The following is a 12506-nucleotide window of genomic DNA, read 5'->3' as shown; positions in this document are numbered from 1 at the left end:
TTTATCTTACCCCCATCAGAACGGCAAAGATCAAAAACCCAAAAAACAAACAAACAAACAAAAAAACTGGCACCAAATGCTGGAGGGATGTGGGGAAAGGGAACCCCCCCTTCCCTGTTGGTTGGATTACAAAGTTATATGGCTACTATAGACATCAGTGTGGACAGACACCAACAAGCCAACAATGAATCCACCAAATAACCCAGTTACATCACATCTTGGGCATAAGCCCAAGGGACTTGCCGTCCTACTCCTCAGAAACTTGCTCACCCGTGTTTATTGCTGCTCTAGTCACACTAACTAGGAAATGGAAACATCCTTCAACCTGCCAATGGCTAATGAGAATGTTGAACACCTACACCGTGATACTATTCAGCTGTGAAGAGAAATGAAATCGTGCATGTTGCTGATAACTGGGCAGAAAAGGTCACTGTGAATGAAGCAGCCCAAATCTATCAAGACAAACACTGAATCTTCTTTCTGGTTGGAGGCTCCTATCTCCAAGTCTTCAGGTGTGAGTACATATCCAAGAGAAGTAGGAAAGTCACAAGAAACCACCACAGGCGAGCAGAGAAGGGAGTGGAGGAGGGGGAAGAACACAGAATGAATGACCTGAACAGAGAAATGGGGAAAGAGGTGCACTTTAGAGATGAGTCGGGGAGGTAAACAGAAGGAGAGAGGAGGGGAAAATAATAAGGATTCTGCAAAAGTCATAGAATACCATACTCTTAACTATAACGGTAAAGAGCTGGCAGAAAAGAAGATGCTCTAAAGAAACACTCTCTCAGTCTACCTATTAGAATATTAACCAAAGAACCCAAAGAAAGAGGAAATTCCCCCAGGAATCTCATACAGGGTGAAGAAAAAGACAACAGTTACAAGTAGACCTCATCTCCTAGAAAGAGATTTCACACACAGGATGTTCTGATACCTCAGAGAAAGGTGTGTGTGTGTGTGTGTGTGTGTGTGTGTGTGTGTGTGTGTGATATGAATCTCTTTGTCCTTTTTCTCAATGTGGCAACATGGAATAAATCTCCTTTTTCTGCTTCTTACTTTAAATTTTGCTCTTTTCATTACCTTTTTGAAGATAGACTGGCTGGACCTGACTTGGGGACCAGACTGTGACCTCCCCAAGTTCAATAATGCATGTATCTTGGTGACAATTAGGTAAATTCTTCTGAATTACACAAGCATAGCTTAGATTCTACCAACCAGCAGGCTAAGAAACTCATCAGACGGGAGAGAGGGCAGAAGAGAGGTAGGAGGTAGAAGGCGAGGAAACAGGGCTTCCAGAACCATCAAGGGCAAGTGGGAGGCTTCAGATTCAACCTTGGAGTGGTTGTGTTCCCATTTTCATCCAGCTGCCTGCTGGAGCACTTCCTTCTTTCCCCTTGTTCATTCGGACAAAAGGATTTTGGCTTTGATTAAGGAATTAATTTCAGGTAAGATGAAAAGCTGAATTTACTAAAGACACACATAGAGAGAAAAAGACAGAGAGAGAGAAAGAGGGGGGGAGGGAGGGAAGGGAGAGAAAGAAGAAGAAGAGGGGGGTTAGGTCAGGATTGATGGAGGAGATAAGGAAATAAAGGAAAGTAGACAGACATCTCCAGAAACAGAAGTCAGAAGTGTTCTTTCAGTCTCTGTGAGGAAGTGGAGACTGTGCTCATGGCACAAGGTGGGGGACTTATAGGATTGAAAAGAGTTGAGGCAGAAGCTTTTACCTGCAGGTCAGTAATCCCTCAGTCTAGAAGTAATAGATATCACTCAAAGAGGCATGTTGATCCTCTTATTAGAAGTGCTCCGGAACCTATCATCCCACAGTTATTGTTAGTGTAGTCAACTTCCCTGTCCAGACTTTCTGTCCCAGATGTCTGTTTGGTCAAAAGTGTCACCTCAGCTCCCTAACACCCCTTTATACAAAAAGTCGAGATTGTTTTGTTGGGGGCTTCACCCCAGCTCCTGGCATAAGCCTCCTCCCCTCCCCTGGAAGTTGCCTCAGTCCAATTTCCACCTCTGAGAAAGCCCACCAAACCACCAAAAGGTGACCCCTCCCCTGGGAAGGTCAAGACCACTCCCACAGGCTATTTAAACTGCTCACCAGAAAACTGTCAAGTTGGGAGTGTAGGCCCCAGCTCCTCTCATCTAACCCAGCCCCCAGGCCTGTTCTGGACTCCAAATCCCAGCAGGCCAGGTCCTGACCCCTCCGGGGTATTTAAGTGATCCCCGCCCCCCAAAGAGGAACATGTGGTCTCCCTTTCTTCCTCCTGGGGGTGTATTCCCATGGCTTCCCGGTTTCCCCCTCTGGGCCACCCGAGAGCACAGATCTCCCATTAAACCTGGATATTTCTTAATTTGGCTTGTTTTGATTTGGCTTGATTGGGAATTTTGAATCGGCAGGAAGCTCATATTAAGAAATATTCCTAACAAAAATGAACACGTGGTCTTCAGGTTTCGTGTGGTCTTCCCCCTTTTCTTTCCCTCTCCATGTTTTCCTGGGGCCACCCGGGAGCACTCCATTAAACATAGGCATCTTTTAATTTGGTTTAATTTGGTTTGATTGGAATTGTTTGTGTTGGTGGAGAGGCTTAAGAAATACTTAATAATGTCTAGGTCATAAACCCTTCAAGAAGGAGGGGGGCCGGGAGAGCTCAACAGGATGATCATGGATTACCGCAGGAAGAATCATAGCTTGTCTTTACAACTGATATATCTAGGATGTTGGTGACGCTGATACCTTCCATCTCTAAAGGTTGTAAGAACACCCCCTAACACACACTCTCTCTTAACATTGCTTAAAGAGTATAGCATAGCATACACAACAAGATTAAAAGGTATGTTTTGAAAGGCATGCATTGCTTCTGTAGCCAATTTTAGCCAATAAATAGTGCCTGAAGTTTCCTGACTCCATCTGAGCAGGACAGGGAAAACCAGACCTTTTCTTTCATGATTTTCCTCTCATGTCCCTGTAATTTCCTGTCTTTTAATTTTGCCTCATTTCCATCCATGTTTTTAAAAGGCATCTTTATTTATGAATTTCTTGGTTCTATTACTGTAAAATCTTAATGAATTAATGAAACTTAAGATGAACTGGCTTAGGAAAGGTTGGGTTACCCTGACTCCCACAGCCCCCTCCAGCATATAAAAGAATGCTTTTTCCTGGCAAAGGATGTTTGCTAAGTGTTGTGCAGATCAAAGGTCTCCTCCATTTCCTGCCCGGAGGGAATCCAAAGGTCTCTCCCATCCCTGCTGGGAAAGAGGCCCTTTTGAACAGAAGACCCTCACCCTATACCTAGTGTGACTTGATCTCAACTTTTTGATTTAAAAAACCCCATTCTACCTAGCTTCACTGCCTTGCCTTTCCAAGGTGTCAACCTGCTCTTCACCAGCCAGCTAAAGGCCTCGCTACACTCTTAATAAGCATGATGGTTTGTAACGTTCTCAAGTGGATTATTTCAACCACATCAACCACTTGGGCAACCCGAATCTATGTTCCCAGGCCATGGCCATTTGTATTCATGCAGAATGAGCTATGTCTTACTGTGGTTAGAACAATAGTTACCTAAACCAGACCCAGAACAACTCAATGATAAATTCTCAGACTATATTAATGGTGAATAACAGCGCAAAGTGCAAACTCTGCCCTTAGTTCTTTATTCCTCAAACCTCAAGCATCCGCATATCACCCTCAGTGACTAAGCATTCCAGTCCCTCTGCTCTCACCAACAGTTTGGACCTTGTTTATCATAGATTATTAACTGAACAAAAGCTCAAAGTGCAAACACCACTAACTACTGATTCCATTTGTACAAATCATTACTTGAGTAGCCAAACATGGACTAGTGATGACATTACTGCCATTCTGTTGTTGAGGGTCATTGAACGTCTTTGGTTCTCACCGAAAGTCAGATATTTTAATGTTGCCTTCTTGGCTGTTAGTAATAAATACATGACATTTTACAAAATTTCATTATTGAAATAAAAAATGGTTAGAAAAAATGAAAGTATAGCAAAGACATGAAAAATGGTGATAACTGGAAGTGGGATTAAAACAAAAATTGTGGATGGATAGAAAAATAGCTGTCTGTGGGAATGTGGACACTGTCACCATTTGAGAAATCCATGGAATAGCCCAGCCTGTCAACATAAATCAGTAAAGTGTTTGTGATGAAAAGAATAAAGATATCTTGTACACCCACTTTGGAAATCAATATGGCAGTTTCTCAGAAAATTGGGAATCTATCTACTTCAAGACCCAGCAATACCAAGCAATACCACTCTTGGGCATTTACCTAAAGGATGCACACTCATACCACAAGGACATTTGCTCAACATGTTTATAGCAACATTATTTATAATAGTCAGAACCTGAAAACAACCCAGATGCTCTTCACCCAAAGAATAGATAAAGAAAATATGGTACATTTACACATTTACAGCAATAAAAAAATACAATGACATCTTGAAATTTGCAGGCAAATTAATGGAACTAGAAAAGAAATCCTGAGTGAGGTAACCCAGACCCAGAAAGACAAACTCACTCATAAGTGGATATTAGACATAAAGCAAAGAAAAACCAACTTACAATCCACAACCCCAAAGAAGCTAGGTAAAAAGGAGGACCCTAAATTGACAAGCATGGAGGGTCCCAGGAAGGGGAATAGTCAAGATCTACTGGGTAAACTCAGGGGAAGGGTAGAAGGAGAGCGGATGGAAATAGAAACATGAGGGATTGAGATGGCCAAATTCGGGGAGGGATGGAGTGGGAGAGCAATGAAAGAGATATCTTTATAAAGGGAGCCATTATGGAGTTAGGGTGAAACCTGGTACTAGGGAAATTTCTAGGAATCCACAAGGATGACTCCTGTAGTAGGAAAGCTGCTTGTTCGTTTCCTGGCCACCCAGACTACCGAGATAACCACCCAGACTACCGAGATAACCACACAGACTACCGAGATAACCACACAGAAACTGTATTAATCAAATCACTTCTTGGTCTATTAGCTTTAACGTTTTATTGGCTAGCTTTTACATCTCAATTTAACACTTTTCCATTATTTTATATTTTACCACGAAGCTCGTGGTCAGCAAGGGTCTAGCATGTCTGTCTCTGGCAGTGGTTCCATGGCTTCTCCCTGAGTCTGCCTTCTTTCTCCCAGCATTCTGTTTAGTTTTCCCTGCCTAGCTCTTTCTGCCCTGCTCTGCTATAAGCTCAAAGCAATTTTCGTTATTAACCAATGGTATTCACAGCATACAGAGGGGAATCCCACATCAGACCTCAGTTAAGATTCCTAGCAATAGTGGAGAGGGTGCCTGAATTGGCCTTCCCCATAATCAGATTAGTGACTACCCCAATTGTCATCATAGAACCTACATCCAGTAGCTGATAGAAGCATGTGCAGTAATCCACAGTCAACCACTGAACTAAACTCCTAGAGTTCAATTGAAGAGAGGGAGGAGGGATCATATGAGCAAGAGTGGTCAAGATCATGATGGGAAAATTACAGAGACTGCTGACCAAAGCTAGTGGAAGCTCACAGACTCTGGACAGACAGCTGGGGAACCTGCATGGGACTGAACTATACCCTCTGAATATGGGTGACAGTTATGTGGCTTGATCTGTTAGGGAGTTGGAGGGGCTGGCAGTGGGACCAGAACTTATTCTGGGTACATGAACTGGCTTGTGGAGCCCATTCCCTATGGTGGGATATCTTGCTCAGCCTAGATACAGGGGGAGGGGCCTGGTCCTGCCTTAACTTGATATGCCAAATTTCATTGACTCTCCAAGGGAGGCCTTGCCCCCTCTGAGGAGCGGATGGGGGAGATGGAGGCAGGAAAAGGGGAGGGAGGAAAACTGGGGTTGAGATGTAAAAGGAAAAAATTTTAAAAAATAAAAAAATGGGGGGGGGGAATAAAGGTATCTTGGAGAGAATGCCACCATCAAAAAATCTTCATTTAAAACTAACCATGATTAAAAACATTCCATTATAGTGAGTGTACTGGAGAAAACACATTGGGAGTTTTTATAGTCCATATTTATGAAGGGCTACAGCAATTCCCCAAAGCATAGAAAAATATAGTCTAGAGTGTAAGGAATGAGAAAATAGTATTCTTAGACTGTGAGATCCTGTTCTTGCCCAAAACTTTGGAAACCCCTTATCCTTCCTGGATTCCTGCAACTCCGTAGAAGCTTCAGATGGTCCTGCTCAAATCTACCAGGAGCCCTCCCCATACTCATAATAACTCAGAAAGGTAGGCGTAGTAATCTGGTACAGTCACGGCTGACTAAACGGAGAGACTGTGGTTCAGCAGGACACTGTGTGTGCTTGATCGTTGGTGTTAATTGGGCACAACATAGACTCCCCTGGGAAGAGAATTTCAACATGGGATTGTCTACATTGTATTGGAGAATTTAGTTACTAAAGCCAGCTATTAGGGGAGGGCAGCCCCAGTCAGCACCATGGTATGTGAGATCGCCCATGAGTGCCCAATAGTTTAGGAAAAGCTCTTACCTATCTAATAGTTAGACCTTTTTATCTAAGGGAAAAAGTAAAGAAACTCTGATGCTTTCTGATGGTAACTTTCTCTTTACTTAGTCTTGAAAAACGTTCTTTCAGAAAAATCTCTCTCGTTCTTCTCTCTGCCTCTCCGCTGCTGCCCCTGCCCTCCACCCTCTGCCTCCCTGTATCGCTGCCCTCTGCTCTCTCCCTCTGTGGCTTCTGTTTCTCTTTCTCTGCTCTTTGCTCTTCGTGCTTCTGTTTCTCCCACAGCCAAACTCTGGACATTCAAGTTATGTTTTTAGAGCTCTACGCCTTCTCAAAATCCAAGATACGTCACACAGTTTCTCTCAGGCTGGGAAAGTCACGATGGCTGTGCAGTGAGCAGTGGTCTTATACTTAGCTCTAAGATGGTGAGGGTTCCCAGGCAGCAAGAAAACAGGTGGCTGAACCTTGGGCCTGAGACGGGGATTATGTGCAAAAATGCAATTAATGAGAAGTTATGTCTAATCATGTTTCTTCTCTTCTGACCTTGAATCAGTGAAAACAGCATCTGGGAGAATGACCTCATGTATTTGTCTCTAGGGGCAACCAGCCTGCTTTAAATCTGCTCTGAAGTCTAAAGTAAGCTTGTCTGTGCAGAAGGCTGTCTTTGTGACTGAGAAAGCGAAGTCACTCTGAGTAATGTAAAATATGCTAGTATTCTTTAATATTCGCATAAGCAGAAAATCATCTTCTGACCTTCCACAGCTATATGCATGCCCAACAGATGGTTCACAAGATAAACACACAAGCAATGGAAAGACACCCAAAACTGTTATTAGGGAGGAAATGAAGAAGAGACCAACAAGAGAACTTACAGGTAGGAGCAACTGGTTTCCACAGCCTGTGACCCCACAGCTCTTCCAGGTGGGACTCCCCACCAGGGCATCATGTGTCTGATGGCTAAACACTAGCTGTCACTCCTGTACATTCCCACAGTCCTCTGCAAGGGATTTTCTACATTATAGTGGCGAATTTAGTTAATTGACATAAGAAGAGAGACAACTGTGGGTAGCACCATTCCCTAGCCAAGGGATCCTCAACTATATAACTGAAATTGAGCCAAGCACAAGTGAGCACATGCACATGTATTCATTCATTTCTTCCTGCTCTTGACTGTGGCCATGATGTGAACCGAGCTGTTGAAGTCCCCGTCTTGACTTTTCCATCTACCTAAGCAGCCCTCCTCTAACTCTTACTGATACTGTTATACTGCAGCTTACTGCCCAATAAAGCTTCTTTCAGACATTGCTATTGTGTTACTTGTGAAGAAGAACAGACGGAGCTGGTTACACTGGGCTGATGGCACTAGACGTGGCAGGAGCTGGAGGGGGGTGGCTAGCACAGTAGTGAGCAGACAGTGAGTGACGCAGAACAACTAGAGATTCAAGGAGCTGCTGCAAGCTTCCCGACCCACCTGCTAGGAGAGGCCGAGGAGAGCTGGCCTTGTTGACGGTTAATGCTCAAAGCCGTTAATACTGAGAATGTTGCACTCTGCCTGTTCTTAATTTCTATCCAAACTGAGCAAACGCACCCTTGGCCGATTGCTAACAAGAATTGCAATTTAAATGCCCTGGGTACGTTATTTTACAAAGAGATAAAAGCAGTTTAGTTTTTTTGGGGGGGGGGTGAGGATAATATTTGTTAATTATCCATGCCTTCTTCTTTTAACATTTTTGTAATTAACTTTTTAAGCTGTCATATAAGGGGTGGATTTCACTACGGCATTTGAGCATGTGAGTACTAACATGTCGGCACATTTTGTTCTCGTTCATTCCCTTTCTCTGTCCTCCCCTTATTCTTTGAATGTTATAAATTCTATAAATGTAGCCGGGCGGTGGTGGCGCACGCCTGTAATCCCAGCACTCGGGAGGCAGAGGCAGGTGGATCTCTGTGAGTTCGAGGCCAGCCTGGTCTACAAAGGGAGTTCCAGGACAGGCTCCAAAGCTACAGAGAAACCCTGTCTCGAAAAAACAAAATAAATAAATAAATAAATAAATTCTATAAATGTATATCTGATATGAATTATACTTTATTAGTTCTTGAGAATTTTATACAATGAATTTTGGCCTTCACCCCTTCCCCCAGCTCCTCCTCCCCAACCTTACCCTCCCAAATTTGTGCTCTTTGAAGAGATAAAACGACATCAAATTCGACTTGTGTTGTCCATAGATTGTTAGAGGTGTGACAGTCCACTGGAGTGTGGTTGATCTATCAGTGATCAGATCTTAAAGAAAACTGACTCTCCGTCTGCCAGTGGCTATCAGCTTCCATTAGCTATAGTCAGGAGCGGGATTTTGTGCTTATCTCCTCTCTGGATGCTGGGATTTTAGTCTGGCTTGATCTTGCATAGGTCTCATACATGTTGTCAAAAATCCAATTTGTGGTTGAGTATTCTACAGTGTCTTTCTCTGTACCTCGACCAGTTGTGGGGGGGGGGGGGGGAGAAAAAGTCTCTCTGATGAGGATGGAGAAATACACTAATCCGTGGGTAGGTAAATCATTAAGAGTCAGTTTAATACATGTCCGTTTAGTGGAATAGCAATAGTAGGTTCTCCCTTAAGATCTATGACCTGAAAGCCAGCTAAGCACCAGAGAGAGGTCCTGCTCTCATGGTTAGAAGCCCTACTAAGAGACACAAATGTCACACACATGCAAAGGGCCTATGCTGGACCCATTCAGGCTCTCTGACTGTTGGTCCAGCGTCCGTGAGCTCCCATGAGCTCAAATCAGCTGTCTCTGTGGCTTCCCCCATTATAACCTCCCTGGCTGGTACAATCCCTCCTCCCTTTATTTTGCAAGACACTTAGAGCTCAATGTATTGCTTGTCTGTGAATTTCTGCCTCTTCTTCCATCAGTTACTGGATAGAGTATCTCTGATGACAATTAGGGAAGTCACCAATGGCAATGCTGGATTACCTGGCCCTGCCTCAACGTAAGGGGAGGAGCTTGATCTTGCCTCAACTGGATGTGCCATGCTATGTTCGAGCCCATAGGAAGCCTGTCCCTTTCTGAATGGAAATGGTGAAGGGAGTAGGTGGGAAAAGGCAGGAGATGGGAGGGGAGTAGGTGGGATAAGGCAGGAGATGGGAGGGGAGTAGGTGGGATAAGGCAGGAGATGAGAGGAGGGAGGGAAAATTGGTTGGTATATAAAATAAATGAAAAAAAAACTTTATTTAAATAAATAAAAGAAAAAAAAAGATCTATGATCTGTCTAGCTGCAGGTTCCTAGCCTTGATAATGGTGTCAGGTATGGGTTTCATTTTGTGTAACAGGCCTTAAGTTCAACTAGAAAGTAGTTGGTTACTTCCAGGTTGTTCTTGCCACCACTGTACTAGTGAAAGTATTGTTTCCAGGCCAGTCATTATTGTAGCTCTCAGAAATCATAGCTGGGTAAGATTGGGGATTGCATTTTCCTTCCAGCACTCTGCTCAGTACCTTGCAGCACCCCAGTATAGGTGGAGCTTCCAGGTCTGTGCCAGCTTGTTTTTTTCCATGTCCTATGTACTATTTTAATAGTAGGTTCTTAAAACACACACACACACACACACACACACACACACACACACACAGGATTTTAATGGAGTAACCTTACTGTCGGAACACAGTCTAAGAATTGAGTTATGTGGGGAGAATTCTGAGTGCTTGTGAGAAAACTCCAAGAAAACTCATGGCCTCAGTTTCTTCAAATCCTGAAATTGTCCTTGGGATGTGTTTTACTGCTCCTCCCAAGTGTAGTGGATAAGCGTGAGTTACTTCAGATGATTCATTATAGCTGGCTATTGTTATTTGTTCATATGCCTCTCTGGAAAAACACGTTTGTTTGTTTGTTTGTTTGTTTGTTTGTTTACCATGTGTGGCCTGTCTTTGTGATTGTACACATTACTCAGGTGACTCCTCTTAACCCTCAGAGTATACATTCTCTGATGCTCTGACTTGCATGAGACTTCAGTCTGCCGTATTTTAAACTCCCTTCTCCCAGGTTCACACCTTTAGAGGGGCAAAAACCCCACCACAGTGCAACAGCATCCCCACAATACACCTCAGGCTAACAAATAAAAGCTCAGAGCCAAGAAGGCATTGTCCCTTTTGGAACTGTTGATTAGTGAGGTTTGGAAAACTCACAAACACTGCAGACGATTGCCATTGTTCTTGGTTAGCCTCTAGAACTTGACAGTAAGACCATACTGCCGAAGACACCGCAAACTAGTGGTGTTCCTAATTGTTGTGCTTTCCCGTCGCTTTAAGGGACAAGCCACACCCACTCCCATTACCTCTGACCTGCCCGCTGCCATCTTGGGCCCTTCCTTTTCTGCTTCCTTGACGGGCGTGCTTTTTATTATAAGGAAGACCTGGGAATGTTATGGTTTTGGTCCCTTTAAGAGACAAGCCACACCCATTCCCCTCCCCATCTGCTGAGTCAGGCTGATCTTCAGCTTCCGGCCTGAGCTTGCTCTCTTTTCCATCTTCCTCTCGGAGAGGCAGCTTTGCTTCTGCCTCTCTCCCCACTTCTCTCTTCCCCCCTTCTCTGTCTCTTTCTCCTCTTCTCTCTCTCTCTCTCTCTCTCTCTGTCCCCCCCTTCACCCTTCCTCCTCCATAACCCTCTGAATAAACATTCAACCTCACCCTGCATGTCGTGTCTATCCATGTTCCTGTCTTCTGCCCGCCCGCCATGTGTCTCCCTGCCTGGGACCAGCCATTGCTCAGGGACCAGCAGCCTACTCTGCCTGGGGCCCACTGCCTGCTGCCACATGGCACGCCACCACTGCTCTGAGACCAGCAGCTATCTCTGCCTGGGACTGGCTGCTCCCAGGGCCCGCTGCCTGCCACCACATGGCCCGCCGCCACCATTTGGGACCTACAGCATTTCTGCTGCCTACTGCCACCGGGGATCTTGCAGCATTTTTTAAAAAAGAACAACACTAATGGTTTTAAGAAGATGTTTTAGAAGTCATGGAATGACTAGAAAATTCCCTGTTGATTATTCAGTTCCGTTTTATGAAATAGCCTGCAGAATCCCTACCAGTCTTGACCCATCTAATGCAGCCTATCTCTAGCTTGTTTAGTTGGGGCTAAGATTAGCAGAGGGGCTCCCAGATTCCTGACAAGTGCCCTGTGTGAGCTACTTCACAGATCCACAGACTCGCTTCTAGCTCTTCAGTTAGAAATTCTCACCCATATTTCACACACTTACCATGTGTAAGGAAACTCCTTATTATGAGATAATATGAAATATAAAAATAAATAATGGATTCCTTCTATTCTTAAGCACTGTTACACACACACACACACACACACACACACACACACACACACACACACACATATTCTGGGGCAGACAGCTCAGAAAGTATGAACTGAGTTCCAAATTTTGGTCCCCTAATCTCAAGTATACATATTAAGGAATAGGCCTTAATTCTAGACTTGCTAAGAGTCATTGACTTCATGTAGCTCTTTGGTCAAAATTTTGTGAATATGTATTGATATGCTCGTCACTCACTGATTACCACATAACACCTTCCACCAGACACTGGGTTCACACGAGCTACTACTGTAAATGAAAAAGAAAGCAAATACAAAAGGAGAATACGCGTTTTCCCCAGAAAGTAAGCTGGAGAGCCTTGCTGTGCACGCACTGGGGAAGAAGCAATGCAGACCACACTGCAGACTGAAAGTAAGCTGGAGAGCCTTGCTGTGCACGCGCTGGGGAAGAAGCAATGCAGACCACACTGCAGACTGAAAGTAAGCTGGAGAGCCTTGCTGTGCACGCGCTGGGGAAGAAGCAATGCAGACCACACTGCAGACTGAAAGTAAGCTGGAGAGCCTTGCTGTGCACGCGCTGGGGAAGAAGCAATGCAGACCACCCTGCAGACTGAAAGTAAGCTGGAGAGCCTTGCTGTGCACGCGCTGGGGAAGAAGCAATGCAGACCACACTGCAGACTGAAAGTAAGCTGGAGAGCCTTGCTGTGC

The sequence above is a fragment of the Microtus oregoni genome, unplaced genomic scaffold (genome assembly GCF_018167655.1).
Source record: "Microtus oregoni isolate MIOR12 unplaced genomic scaffold, Mior012 000002F_ref0000024, whole genome shotgun sequence".
NCBI classification, from domain to species: domain Eukaryota; kingdom Metazoa; phylum Chordata; class Mammalia; order Rodentia; family Cricetidae; genus Microtus; species Microtus oregoni.
The sequence above is the reverse complement of the archived record's forward strand: the minus strand, read 5'-3'. Positions refer to the sequence as shown.